Source organism: Limanda limanda, chromosome 14, assembly GCF_963576545.1.
Source record: "Limanda limanda chromosome 14, fLimLim1.1, whole genome shotgun sequence".
NCBI lineage: Eukaryota > Metazoa > Chordata > Actinopteri > Pleuronectiformes > Pleuronectidae > Limanda > Limanda limanda.
In genome coordinates, this window is record NC_083649.1 from 1,525,597 (window position 1) to 1,539,306 (window position 13,710).

At 45.5% G+C, this 13,710-nt stretch overlaps 1 pseudogene; it reads right to left on the reverse strand.

Annotated features, from left to right (window-relative positions):
* The window catches only part of LOC133019726 (glutamate receptor 1-like), a 37,463-nt pseudogene that overhangs the window by 7,274 nt on the left and 16,479 nt on the right, over positions 1-13,710 (reverse strand).

A 13,710-nucleotide genomic window follows, 5' to 3' on the forward strand; every position in this document is an offset into this window, starting at 1 on the left:
CACTTAAACGTTTGTGTATCATTTCCACCGAGCTTTTATTCTGAAGGACTCTTCACTGGGCTGTTTGAAGCTGAATCAATCCTGTTGATACTTAAATACTTTACTTTGTTAAGGTTTGAGGATCTTTGGTCACAGGACTAGTTACTACGTCACCTGACTTTGCTCCTGTCATTATTCCCTCAGCCACTAGAGGGTGATCATCAGAAATGTAACCAGAAGTTGTAATGAGCTGGAACCGTTGCTCCAGCAGCTCCAGCCCAGGGAGGAGCTCCAGTGGAAGGTTGGATATTATAATCAAAGACGTCATGAAGGAAGAAAACATTTTAGAAATGACTGGATTGAAAAACTGTGAATAAATCCCAGAACTGACGACTCTGCACAAAACCTCGTCTTCACATTCATGTCCGTTTCCTCCCTGATAAACGAAGGAGAAACAACATTCATGGATTTGGATTTTCACAATGTGAACTATCACATCACTCAGGTTAAAAGAATTGACGATGGTCAAACAAATGTTGTTCTCCTTCAGGTCTCAGTGAGGAGCGGAGCAGCACAGAGGAAGCAGTGAGGATCGAATGCTGATGAACTGGGATCATTGAAATGACTCAGCAGTGATGCTTCAGATTCAGAGACAATAACGTGATTTACACCATAAGAGCAACGGAAGAGCTTTTGTCCTAAAGTGCATTTTACACAGAAACAGACACGACACAGAAACATGTTAAGATGAGGAGAATAAAAACAGTCCAGTTAAAATAAGCACAAACTAAAAATGTAAAAATTGTGAATCCAACTAATCTGTTAGAATAAAAATATCAATTTGTAGTTGAGTGTAAAAGACGATTGTTGTTTTGTGGAATAAATTGAGAGGATATTATTATAATAGATGATATGAATAAAAAGTTGGAATTCCCGGCAGAGTTTTAAAAACATACCTGTTTTAAAACTGGACATTTTGAAAACACATGAATTGTAACATTCTGGAACAAGACTCGAACGGAAGCACAGTCATCGTACGTTTGACCACAGCGACGTGAGGACAGATGCTGAGGGGACGAGGACGTGAGGACAGACAGACGCTCGACCCAGAGACAGAGACTCAGGGAATATTAAAGTGATTATGCTTTTTACAATATTATCAGTGTATGTCACAGTTCATTCATTTGATTTACACAAATTTAAAACCATTTAACTCTGAATGTGGAAACTCAGTTTGCTCGGCTGTAATTTGCCGTCTCAGCAACACGTTTCTCCACAGATGAAATAAAGTCGAAACACGGAGGAACTTATGTTCTAATCTCATCTTTGAACTGGTTTCCTCTCTGAGTCGAGGTCGCTGCAGAATGCTGATGTTCGGCAGAAAGAACGAGAGCAAAATGTTCTCTGATACAAACGCTGAAGAGAAGCGATGCTGGCGTCAGGTGAACAAGGTGATTTTCACCTTTTAGCTGAATTAAGATTTTTGGTTTGGTTTTGTGTTCGGTCACCAACCTACAATAATATATAAATATATATATATAATAAACCAGTTAAATGTCCAGTGATCTTGGGATGTTGAGTTTACTATAAATTTGTTTGCTTCATGTTTGTTCTGTAGTTTCATCTGATCTGTTAGTTTTAGTTTCACTTTGTAATTTAGGGACTAAAGATGTCCTGTGGTCATCACCTACGTGGGCGGAGTCTACCTATACTCTGATTGGTTTGTAACTGGCGTCCGACGTGGGCGTTGTTGCAAAACAACAAAATAACTAAAAAAAGAAACTGATGTGTTTGTTTTCCTGATGAAACGTTAGCGTTGCAGTTGGAAGACGAACCGGCTGATTTCATTACTGCTCAGAGACGGTTTATAGTTTTGCTGAGTAATTATCATTTTTCATATCAGAACCAAATTGCTTTTCCATGAAATAAAGATGAGCCAACATGGTGATGAGGCTCGTTACAATCTTGTTTTTTGGTTTCACCCGACAGCAGCATGGTTCCTATCGATCGGGGGGGTTAGTGTGATTCAGAGGCGATGTGGAGGCAGACAGACGGGCAGCTCGGCAGTCAGACAGGCAGTAACAGAGGACAACAGACAGGTCAACAGGTCAACAGGTCAACAGGTCAACAGGTCAACAGGTCAACAGGTCGACAGGCCGACAGGGACGGAACAGGCAGACAGACACACACTGACAAGGACAAACAAAAGAGAGAGATAGACAAGACAGACAGAGAGACAGATTAAGAGACTGACAATCAGACAGACAGAGACACAGACAGACTCACAGACAGTTAACAGGTCTCGTTAGTGTCTCATCACGTGAACAGATCAGTGATGTTCACACTTCATCAACCAACACGGAGCCGAGTCAGTAGAGCAGCTGCTGAGGACTGGAGTCCACTCACTGGAGTTACTCACTGGAGTTACTTGACTCTGATATTCTGAAGTTTCCATGTTGACATAGACTGTAAATAAAGATGGACGACTCTTCATTGAGAGTCTGAGCTGTAGAGATCGTCGGGGGGCGGGGCCGTCGTATCGACGTCCCGCCCACACATGTGCTGGACCAATCCTGAGTCAGTCTCAGCTGTCAATCAATACGTCTAAACTGTTTTTATATCATCAAATAACTGATTCAAACCAAAGTGATCAGAAACTTGAGCAAACATCAGAGAGATGAGAACGAGCTGAAACGACAGAAACATCTTTACAAACATTAATTTAACGTCTACTATGATGGTTTAGTTTGGTCCATGTCCCATCTGCTAACATGGAGGAGGTGCATGACCTAAACTGCAGCCAGCCACTAGGGGGCGATAGAGAGGATTGGACTTGGCTGTAGATGTTCATCTTTATTCACAGTCTGTGGTTGTGCAGAGATTTGACCACGTCAGCGTTTATCGAGTCTCAGGAAACAAACGCTCCATCAGCTCCTGACGTGTGAGCGGTGACGACTGGTCTGGGATCAGATTCTCAGCAGGTTCGAGTTTAGAGTAAATGAACATGTGCGATGTGCTGATAACGAGGATCAGTATATATGAACATTTCCTATTCTTCTAACTTCCAACAGAAACAGACAAAACGAGACACCACCACACAGACTGTCGCCGTTCCAGATGTTCAGAGAGTACCTGAGGGCGGAGCCTTTGGGCGTGGCCACTCCGTAGCCTTTGGAGTCCAGGTTGCCTCCGACCTTCATGGTGTCGCAGGGCTTCCTCTGCTCGATGTACTCGTTCATGGAGGACTCCAGCAGGTAGGCGTACTTGCCCTTCGACTTCCGGACCCGCACCACCCCTTCGTCCGTGTTCCTGACGAACACCGACGGGTCCGTGCTCCGCATGTACGACCACATCTTCTCAAAGACTGCGATCTTGGACCTCTACAGGTTAGAAGAAGAGAAGAGGACGAGATTAAGATTCAGTGACAGATCCATGTTTCACACGTGAGAGATCTTGTTGTGAACCTGTTGTTTCAGATGTTTTTGAACCCGTTGGTTTTCCAAACTGGATCTCGTCTTTGAACAGTTGAAAACGAGCTCAGGGCTTCAGCCCTCGTTGTGAGTTTAGTCTGAGGAGATGTCCTCACCATAAAGAACTCTTTGGTGGAGCCTCCATCCAGGGTCCCGTAAGAGATCTCTGTCTGCTTGGCCAGGTCCTCTGAGCCCTCGATGGGGGAGACCATCCTCTCCACGGTGAGGAAGGCTGCCAGGTTGGCCGTGTAGGAGGAGATGATGATGAGGGTGAAGAACCACCAGACGCCTCCAACGATTCGACCGGAGAGAGACCTGCAGAGAACAGGTTCAACCTTCAGTCAGAGTCAGATCTGTGGGCGAGTCCACGGAGAAGATCTTGACACACACTGACACACACTGACACACACTGACACACACTGACACACACTGACACACACTGACACACACTGACTAACACTGACACACATAATAAGACATGAGACATTAGATCAGAGCCCACAGGTTGTTTCCAGTGAACAAACAGGTCGAGGATTAAAGAGCAGGAAGTCAACGTGGTTCATGTTTGAATCCTTCATGAGATGAACCAGGACTTTCTCCTGTGTCCTCCGTCTGCCAGGATCTGACGGAATATGTTCATATTTTACAATTGATTCTTTTCAGGGATTTGAGGAAAAACGAAAGTAAGAATCATCTGTTCACGCCCACATTTCCTCCAATAGGAGCTAGAGAGGATTTATATCTAATGTGTGTGTTTGCTCCGTGAATCACAGGACACACAACATACATGTAGGTTATCCTCATGTGACAACAGAGAGTCAGCGGTGTGAACACGCACACGCACACACACACACACACACACACACACACACACACACACACACACACACACACACACACACACTAGCCCTACAGTCCACTAAAGGTCACCCTGTTTGATGGCACATGAGAAACATTAACACAAACTAAAGAAAGGTTGAGACAGTTAGAAAACACACAAAGCGACAACATGTCCTCACAACGATTGTAAGAAACTTCAAAATAAGACAGACAGAAAGACGGCTGCAGCACTGGATCGTGATTCTGAACATTAAATTACATTTTTTTATATTAAAACTCTAATTCAAATGATCAACGTGAAGATGAACACGTTCTAACACCTGGTGCAAATGATAACAGATTAAAATCATATCGACATAATCCAAGAGACGAAAGGTAAAGATTCTGTTCTGTTGTTCACCTGCAGCACACACACACACACACACACACACACACACACACACACACACACACACACACACACACACACGCACACACACACACACACACACACACACACACACACACACACACACACAACCTTTATCACAGTACATAATGCAGAGAGTTATTATAATGAGGTTATGAGGAAAACGATTTCTGAAATATTCATAAATGCAAACACAGTGACACACTCATACATATATTAACACACACACACACATGGACACACACACACACACACATGGACACACACATCCAGAATAGAAAGAGCCTCAGGCCTGAACGCTACAGTAACATATAACTGACCCGGCAGCACGTCACACAGATTGTGTGTGTGTGTCATGATAACGTGTTTGTGTGTGTGTGTGTGTCTATATAACGTGTGTGTGTGTGTGTGTGTGTGTGTCATGATAACGTGTTTGTGTGTGTGTGTGTGTGTGTGTCATGATAACGTGTTTGTGTGTGTGTGTGTGTGTGTGTCTATATAACGTGTGTGTGTGTGTGTGTGTGTGTCATGATAACGTGTTTGTGTGTGTGTGTGTGTGTCATGATAACGTGTTTGTGTGTGTGTGTGTGTACAGTTGGAGGACTGTTACAGTGAACACCTTATAGAAAAAAAATTGTATTTTCTTTCAGGATTTTAGAGATAATTCCTGTTTATATTAATCTGCTGCGTTTCCCACAGCTTGTGTTCATTCAGGAGAATTGTGTGTCGTTGTTGTCGTTGTGTTGTTCATCTCGTACACAAACGACTTGTCCAGCCGAGCAGACAACAGCTTGTGAGACTGAGACATGTGGCCAAAAGAAAAGGGCACATTTCAAACAGAAGGAGAAATTAAAACAGTTTTTAATATCGTCAAAACACTTGTTTATCATCAGGTTTTTTAGACATGTGAAGATATTTCAACGACACAAACACACAAAACAACACAAGCATCTGTCGTCAGCCAAGTAAACAGCTGAGCAGGATTATTGTGTTTTAGGAATCAGGGAAAAAACTGTAATGTTTTATGAATGAAATGTAAAAGTAACGTTCACAGTTTGTTGCTCTGCCTCAAAGATAAAAGATTTAAAAACAGGAATTTGTGTCCGAGCACGAAACCAAAGATCTGCGGTCGTTCACCTGGGTGAGATGTCACATCCCTGCTGCATGAAGGCCCCGAGGGAGAACCACAGGGAGTTAAAGATCCCAAAGTCGTTGGTGTATCCAGACGCCTCCTTCTCCTTCTGCTGGTTCTGGTCTTGGTTCTGGATCTGGTTCTGGTTCTGGTTCTGAGAGTAACCTGACAAAACAGAGTCGGGTCACGAGGGAAACGAACCGGGCAGCGACCAGCGGACTGGAAACACGACGAGATACCTGAGCTACCTGAGGAGTGGGCGAGTTCCGAGGAGGTGGGCGGAGCTCGGTGAGACGAAGAGGAGGGGCCGGTCTCATCTTCGTCATCAGAGTCCTCGCCCTGCCACTCGTAAGGACTGAACCGACTCACCTGGAAACAGAGACCAGGACACAATCTGAGAAGAGGCTTCAGGAGACACTTCAGCTTCAGCTTCAGCACCAGTGATAAAAGAAAAGACTGAAACTAGGGCTGGGCAAGTTAACTCGTTTCAATGGCGTTAACTCGAGTTAACTCGAGTGATGAGTTAACTCGATCAATTATTTTATCTCGCATTCACTCAGGTTTGATTATTTATTGTTTTATTGTGAAAGTCAGGCTTTTATTTTGTGAAAGTCTGTTGCTGACTGCTGCAGAACAGGAAAAAAGAAAATAATTGGCGGATAAACAATCGAGTTAACTCATCACTTGAGTTAACTCGATTAAAACGAGTTAACTTGCCCAGCCCTAACTGAAACTAAATAAAACTTTCACGTCCACTTTTAATACGAGTATGTTTAAGTAAATGTAAGAAGAACTGTGAAGGAGAGAAAATAAAACAACCAAATCTCTAACTGTCCAATTACTTACGGCCTTTTCAAACAAAAACTATCGGGAAGAAATACTCAGTTCCTCCACTTAAGTCAAAGTAAAAATACTCGATTACAAGTCAGAGTGGTTCATCCAAACCCAGTCTCTCAGCTTCATGTTCATATTGTTGTTATATTTGTTTCTTTCATAATGAAGAAATCAAATCAACCCAGAGAACTGATGCTTGTCAAACAGAAGAACTTCATTATTCTACTCATGAACTAACATAATAAACTTTATCTAACTTTACAACGAGTTCATTTCTTATTCTTTGGATGTATTTTATGATGATGCTGTTTTAATACTACAATTATTGTATCTGTTCACAAACAGGTAATTACAGCGTATTAGATAGTCTCTGTGTCACCACGCTGGCCCCGCCCCCTCACCAGGAAGAGCACCACGCTGACGCCGATGTAGGCGAAGACGATGCACATCCAGATCTCGTAGGCCAGCGGGTCCAGGAAGGAGAACACGCCCGGTTTGGACTTGGTGGGTTTCTTGATCATGATGGAGATCCCCAGGGACATGAAGGGCTTGGTGAAGTCGATCACCTGCTCTCGCACCAGAGTGATGGTGAGCGGCGCCACGGCCACGTCGGCCTTCTGCAGGAGAGAGAGAGAGAGAGAGAGAGGGAGAGAGAGAGGACCAGTGAGGTTCATGGACCTGCTCCACCAGACCTCAGCAAAGTGACTCGTGTGGAGTCGGCCACGCACCCCGTACACCAGCTCCCCCACCATGCCGTTCCACATCTTGGTGATTCCATCTCTGGCGCCGTACTTGCCGTCGCCCACCAGCTGGAGGCGGTAGGTGAAGCCCACGTGTTTGGCGATCTCCGAGGCGAGCTCGGCACAGTAACCTTCGAACTTGTCGTTTCCCACCAGCTGCTCGTGGTTCTTCTTCAGCATCATGTAGGGAGCTTCCTGTTCGGAGACATGAGGAGATCAGGAGGTTTCTGATGTTTCAGTCTCTTTCCGTCACGCCTCCTTCCTGCTCTCCTTTCATTCCTCTCTTTATCGATCTTTGAATTTACTGCCGACCTTGTTTTTATTTATTCTACCCTTGATCCCTCGTTTATTCTCTTTTATGAAGCAAATAAAGTGATTCAAATTACAGATTTCTGCAGGTTAGAAAAAATGATGAAAGATGATTTTAAACAACCTCAACAAGTTTCAATACGGAGAAGTTTCTCATCTTCAGCAACAATAAACAAAAAGAATGATATGTCTCCTTTTGGCTGTGTTTTATAGGACCAGGCTGGCCCCGCCCTCTACACATGGGCAGGAGGAGGAGGAGCCTCTTACCAGGATGGTGGTGACGATGTAGGTTCTGTTCTGCAGACCGTAGGCCTCCTCTGGCGCCGGCCTGTAGGTGGCGGTGTTCACGTAGCCTCTCCTCTCGTTCCAGTAGCCGATCTAAACGCAGGACAACCCCGTTACATCACAGCGGTTATCTCCTCGCCACCTTCACACCTGCAGCTACTTGATGCTCATTAATGTGAAGCTTTATTCTGTGGGCTCGTGTTTTCTCTAAAAGCTGCTGACTGGATTTAACAAAAATTGTAAAGTCATCACTGTGTCAAATAAACTCTTCACAAACCCATTTCCAGGATGTGAAACCCGAGTGTGTATCTACGTCAGTATAACGAGGTGGTGATCAACCAGAAGCTCAGAGTGTCTGAGGGAGGGGAACAGAATCCTGTGAGTCTGCAGGTTCGAGAGCAAACCAGCAGCTGATTGAACTGATCATCAGAGAAGAAGAAGCTCAGCAGGGAAACGAGCTGATGGAGAGAAAAGCACCGAACGTCTGTGGGAATTAAAACCGTTAAACAAGAGGAAGCTGCACCTTGGTGGCTCCTTTGCTGCCGAGCTCCATCACCGTCACCGTGTAGTTGGTCCGATGTCCGTGCTCGTCGAACTGAACGTGACCCGTCAGACCTTCCAGACGCACCTGCACACAGACACACACACAGACACACACAGACACACACACACACACACACACACACACACACACACACACACACACACACAGCTTCTGTTCATTATCTTATTCTTTCCCTTCTGTCTTCATCAGATTTTGTCGCCAAAAGGATACAAATATTTTAACATTTTACTCTGAAACTGTTTATCAACTCTCTGGTGATGTAGTAATGTTGTGTTTTCCAGTTTGACCTCATGGTGGTGCTGTTGTTTCCCTGTTACTAAGAATAGCGGATTCTTATTATTATAATAGCTCATCGTCACGGTAACACGATGCTGCAGTGCCTGTCGGGTTTCGTCCAAAGCTGCATTTTCTTTGTTATTAGACATTTAACGTCAGAAGATGAAGAGGATTTAGCTCAGTACCAAGATGAAAGTATCAAAGTGGTCACGACGAGTTCTGAACGTGGTGAAGATCACAGCTGGTTAACGAACTCGGTTCTTCTAAGAACACTAGAGGATTTACGGTCGGTTCTACCTGCGACAATTTATATTAAAGAAGAGCAGAAAGAGCGTGAAACAGTGAGTCAGGAAGATGAAGAGTTGAAACTGATGGAAAGTGTGACATTTGTCAGAAGTTGATGCAAACAACTCTTGTTGTAAACTTTGTGACGTGAACTGTGAATCGAGGGAAACACAGAAACCGCTTTCACACCTTCAGCCAGCGAATGAGAAATCAAACCCTTCGACATCCACAACTTCCTCTTGGACTTTCTTCACTGTCAGAGTCGACGTGAGCTCCACATTGTTGAAGCATCGGTGAAGCTGCCAGGAAACTGTTCTCATCAACCTGCTGCTCAGCAGAACAACACGTGGGACTGTTTGAAATCCTGAAGGTCCGAGAACTGGCACAGTCTCCATGTGCTGCTGCTGCTGCATCAGGTCCAAAGGGAACCTTCACCCACACAGGTCAAAGACGTGTCCACAACAAGTCATGTGACTGAGGAGAGAAACTCTAACGTCTCGACCTGCAGCTGCAGACGATTCTGCTCCAGATCAAACTTTAACTGGAGAAGCAAGAGAATCTCAGAAGCATTTTCTTCCTGCACGTTGATCTCAGCTGGAGAAAGGAAGGAGCTGACGGAGGTTCTGAGAGTGAAGCTGACTGATCTGGGTCGCTCTACGAGAAGCTACAGCCTGGGAGAGATGGAGCCGTATCAATGTGAAATATGAGAATCGTTAATGAATGTGGGAAAACAAACTCGAGTGTGTTAGTTGTTGTTTGTAACTTGTTCCTTCACAGTGACACGATGTCAAACACACAAACCCATTGAATGGCTGTTGCTGATTGTGTACACGTGTGTGTAGTTGTGTACCTGTTGCAGGGCCCTCTGGATGTCGATGCCCTGGCCCCAGGGGGCGGGGGGGTTGGCCAGACACTCCCCCGCGTTGCCGCGGCGAGAGATGTCGATCCGCTGCCGTCGCAGGTTATGGAACGCCGTCGCCATGGCGATCACGCCGTCGTAGGTCAGAGCTCCGGTGTACTGAGGAGTGGAGAAGAGCCAGCGTCACCATCGAGTGTGTGTGTGTGTGTGTGTGTGTGTGTGTGTGTGTGTGTGTGTGTGTGTGTGTATGTGTGTGTGTGTGTGTGTGTGTGTGTGTGTGTGTGTGTGTGTGTCTGTACCCGGAGGGGCCGGCGGGCCAGTTTCAGGTCCTTGCTGTCGAAGTCCAGCCAGTCCTGGTTGATCTTCTCCACGGCCGGGTCGGACCAGTTCATCAGCTGGAAGCCCGTCACGTTGGCGCCCAGCTTCTGGAACTCGGTGACGTTCAGGTCCATGAAGCCCTGACACACAAACACACACTGTGACGGACTGAACTCCTCCTGAACACACACACACACACACACACACACACACACACACGGGTTCGCCTCCAGTAAATAGACAGACTCACCAGATTGGCCAGGATGAAGTGGTAGTTCTTCAAGCTTCTCTTCTGAGCAGAAATCTGAGCGAGAAGAAACGACATGCTAATCACATTTTCTGATGTTTCTGATGATGATAAAAATAATTCATTACAGATTTATCACACTGTTTGTGTGTGTGTGTGTGTGTGTGTGTGTGTCCTCTCAAACAGCTGCTAATTGGACGACTCGGTTTCCCTTTGAGGAATTAATTGCTCGTCTTCATCATCAGAACGCGATGGAAAGAAAGAGAAAAGGCTCCTCTCAGATTTAAAAGAGTCAACTGGCACCAGAGAGGAAGAGGAGGAGAAAGAAGAGGAAGGACGATGGGGGAGGAAAAGAGGAAGAGGAGGCCGAAGCTAAAGAGAAATTAAATTCAGCTGCAGCCAACACAGCTTCATCACAGATCCCCCCCCGACTCTTCAGGAGGAAGAGGAGCTTCACTGATGAAGGTCTCGGCTCAGATTCTAAAACATCCTTCACACGAGAAAGAGTTTCTTCACTCGTCTCTGCCGGAGAGCTGCATTAAACTGAGTGAAGAGTGTGTGTGTGTGTGTGTGTGTGTGTGTGTGTGTGTGTGTGTGTGTGTTCAGGAGGAGTTCAGTCCGTCACAGTGTGTGTGTGTGTGTGTGTGTGTGTGTGTGTGTGTGTGTGTTACCAGCTGCAGGATGGAGTTGAGTCGCAGCAGCTCACAGTTGACGATGACCTGGAAGTCTTTCTTCAGCTCCAGGTCTGTGAGCAGCTTGATGAAGCCGGCCTCGGTCAGCGTGTCCATGTTGACGGAGGTCACCTGCCACGTCCGCTCGGCCGCCGTGTCCAGGACGGTCTGCAGCACCGACAGACCTGCGAGCGAGTTCCCGAGAGTCAGTGTCCCCGTGCTGAGGAGGAGGTTCCTGTCTCCTCCTTCAGGGACGTTACGTCAGCCAAGCTCATTATTTTACTTTCTTTTACACGTTTGGACATTTTGATTTCCCAGAGAATATCTCACGGACCTTGAAGAAAGATATCGGATATAATAAGACATCATATTGATTTCTGTGAGTGTGATTTGTTGCAGATTCAAATGGATCCCAGTGGATCTAACGTGGTGTCCCAGGGCCGTGACTAACTGACGTCCTAGTTTTCCATGTGATTAAGTCGATATAACTGTGGTAATGTGCACGACTGTCGTTACACAACCACTGACCTCAGACTGATGCTGGTTCTGAGTCAGTCGTGTGGACCGCTGCCTCCTCAGAGACGTCCAACCGTCCCCAGCGTCCAACTAGTCACTGAGACGTGTGGACTCCAGCAGCGGATGTGGATCAGCTGCTGTTTTTCTACAAGAACTAAACGTGTGAAGGATTTTACAAAGAAAACAACATTTGTTTGTCGATGGAAAAGTCCTCAAGAAAATGTTCAGTCAACATCAGCTGCACGACTTGTTAGAGCAGAGGTCTTCAACAGGGGGTCCGCGACCCCTAGGGGGTCCGCGGAGATACTGCAGGGAGGTCGCAAAATCTTTGGTTGATTAGACAATTTTTTTTAATTTTTAATTTTTTTTTATAATTTTTTAATTATTTTCGAACCAATTTTTTTCCCACAAATTTAAATGTCTTTAAAAACACATTAACACGCATCCAACACATTGTGAGGCTGATTTGACCCTCTGCCTGACGACCTCCATCCATCCAAGATTAGATAAGTGGTGTGCTACCCATCAGGGTCCGACATCTCACTGATGAGGGAGTATGTGTGTGCCATCCACAGCTGAGGATTCACTGTCTCTTCCACATGTATGTTTAAAATAAAAACATGAATAAGTGAATTACTTTAATAGCTCAGTGTTCTATGCAAGATGTATGTTTATAAATGGCAGTGACATGGCCACCCTGTACCTTGCACATGTTTAAATCAAAAACATGAATATATGAACCTGTGTGATATTTGAATAGCTTAGTATTGAATGCACAATAACAGGGTAGTTATGTTTATACATGGCACTAGGCCCAGTTTAATATAAAACACAATTTTTTTAACTAAACTAATATATATAGTAGGGGGTCCCTGCTCCATCTCTCCACCAGTTTGGGGGTCCAGGCCTGAAAAACGTTGAAGACCCCTGTGTGAGAGGGTGGAGGCGTCAGAGTCTGATACCGGGACGGACGGACCGGTGGACCAGTGGACCGACGGAGGGACGGACCAGTGGACCGATGGACCGATGGACCACAGACCAACATAATGAGACAAACAAATCATTCACTCTCTGAGAGGTCTCGGAAACAGTGCAAACCACTCTACCACCGTGCCGCTCAAACCCCCTCAAACCCCACCACACCTCGACACACACACACACACACACACACACACACATACACACACACACACATACACACACACACACACACACACACACACCTTGTTCAAACGACAAGTCAGCAACATTCAGATTGGGCCTCCCTGCTCCTGACCTAACTTCCACTGAGTGATTTCTGTTGGGGGGGGGGGGGGGGGCTGTGTTTTTTCCAGAGGACTCAGACTCGTGTGATGTTTGCTGTCGGCCTCGGGCCGGACTCGACCTCGGTGAATCTTCAACAAGCTGCTTCACACACACTCGTGTGGGTTTTTGTTTTAGTTTCAGGAGCCTGATATGAAACGAGAGGAACAGATTAATATCAGTGCTGAGGAACCGGACTCTTATCTCATCTCCTCTGGTCGGCTGTGATTCATTATTCAAGCAGAGAAATGTGACCTCACACCGTCCGAGCGTCAGGAACACGAAGACTCAGGAGCAAACTGCAGCTTCTGCACTTTTACACATGAAGCTCGATCAAAGATTCAACATGTGACCTGAGGATTCTGGGTATTCAGGTTTTACAGTTCATCCTCTGAGGATCATCAATGTGACAGCTTTACAAACATCAGCTCCCTGACACTGCCTGAGTCCTGGTTCTCTATTATACCTGTGCACGACCACATCAGCAGATCCTGTTACAGACAGAAGTTATAACTGAAACACAAACAGATGCAACAACTGGATTTAATCTCAATGAGAGAAATGATCCATAAGATCAACAACCATCGATAAATTCATCTTCAAATGTCGAGTTTCTACAAACTAACTGAGGTTTAAAACTGAGTCAACTCACATCAGCACTTTATAGTACACA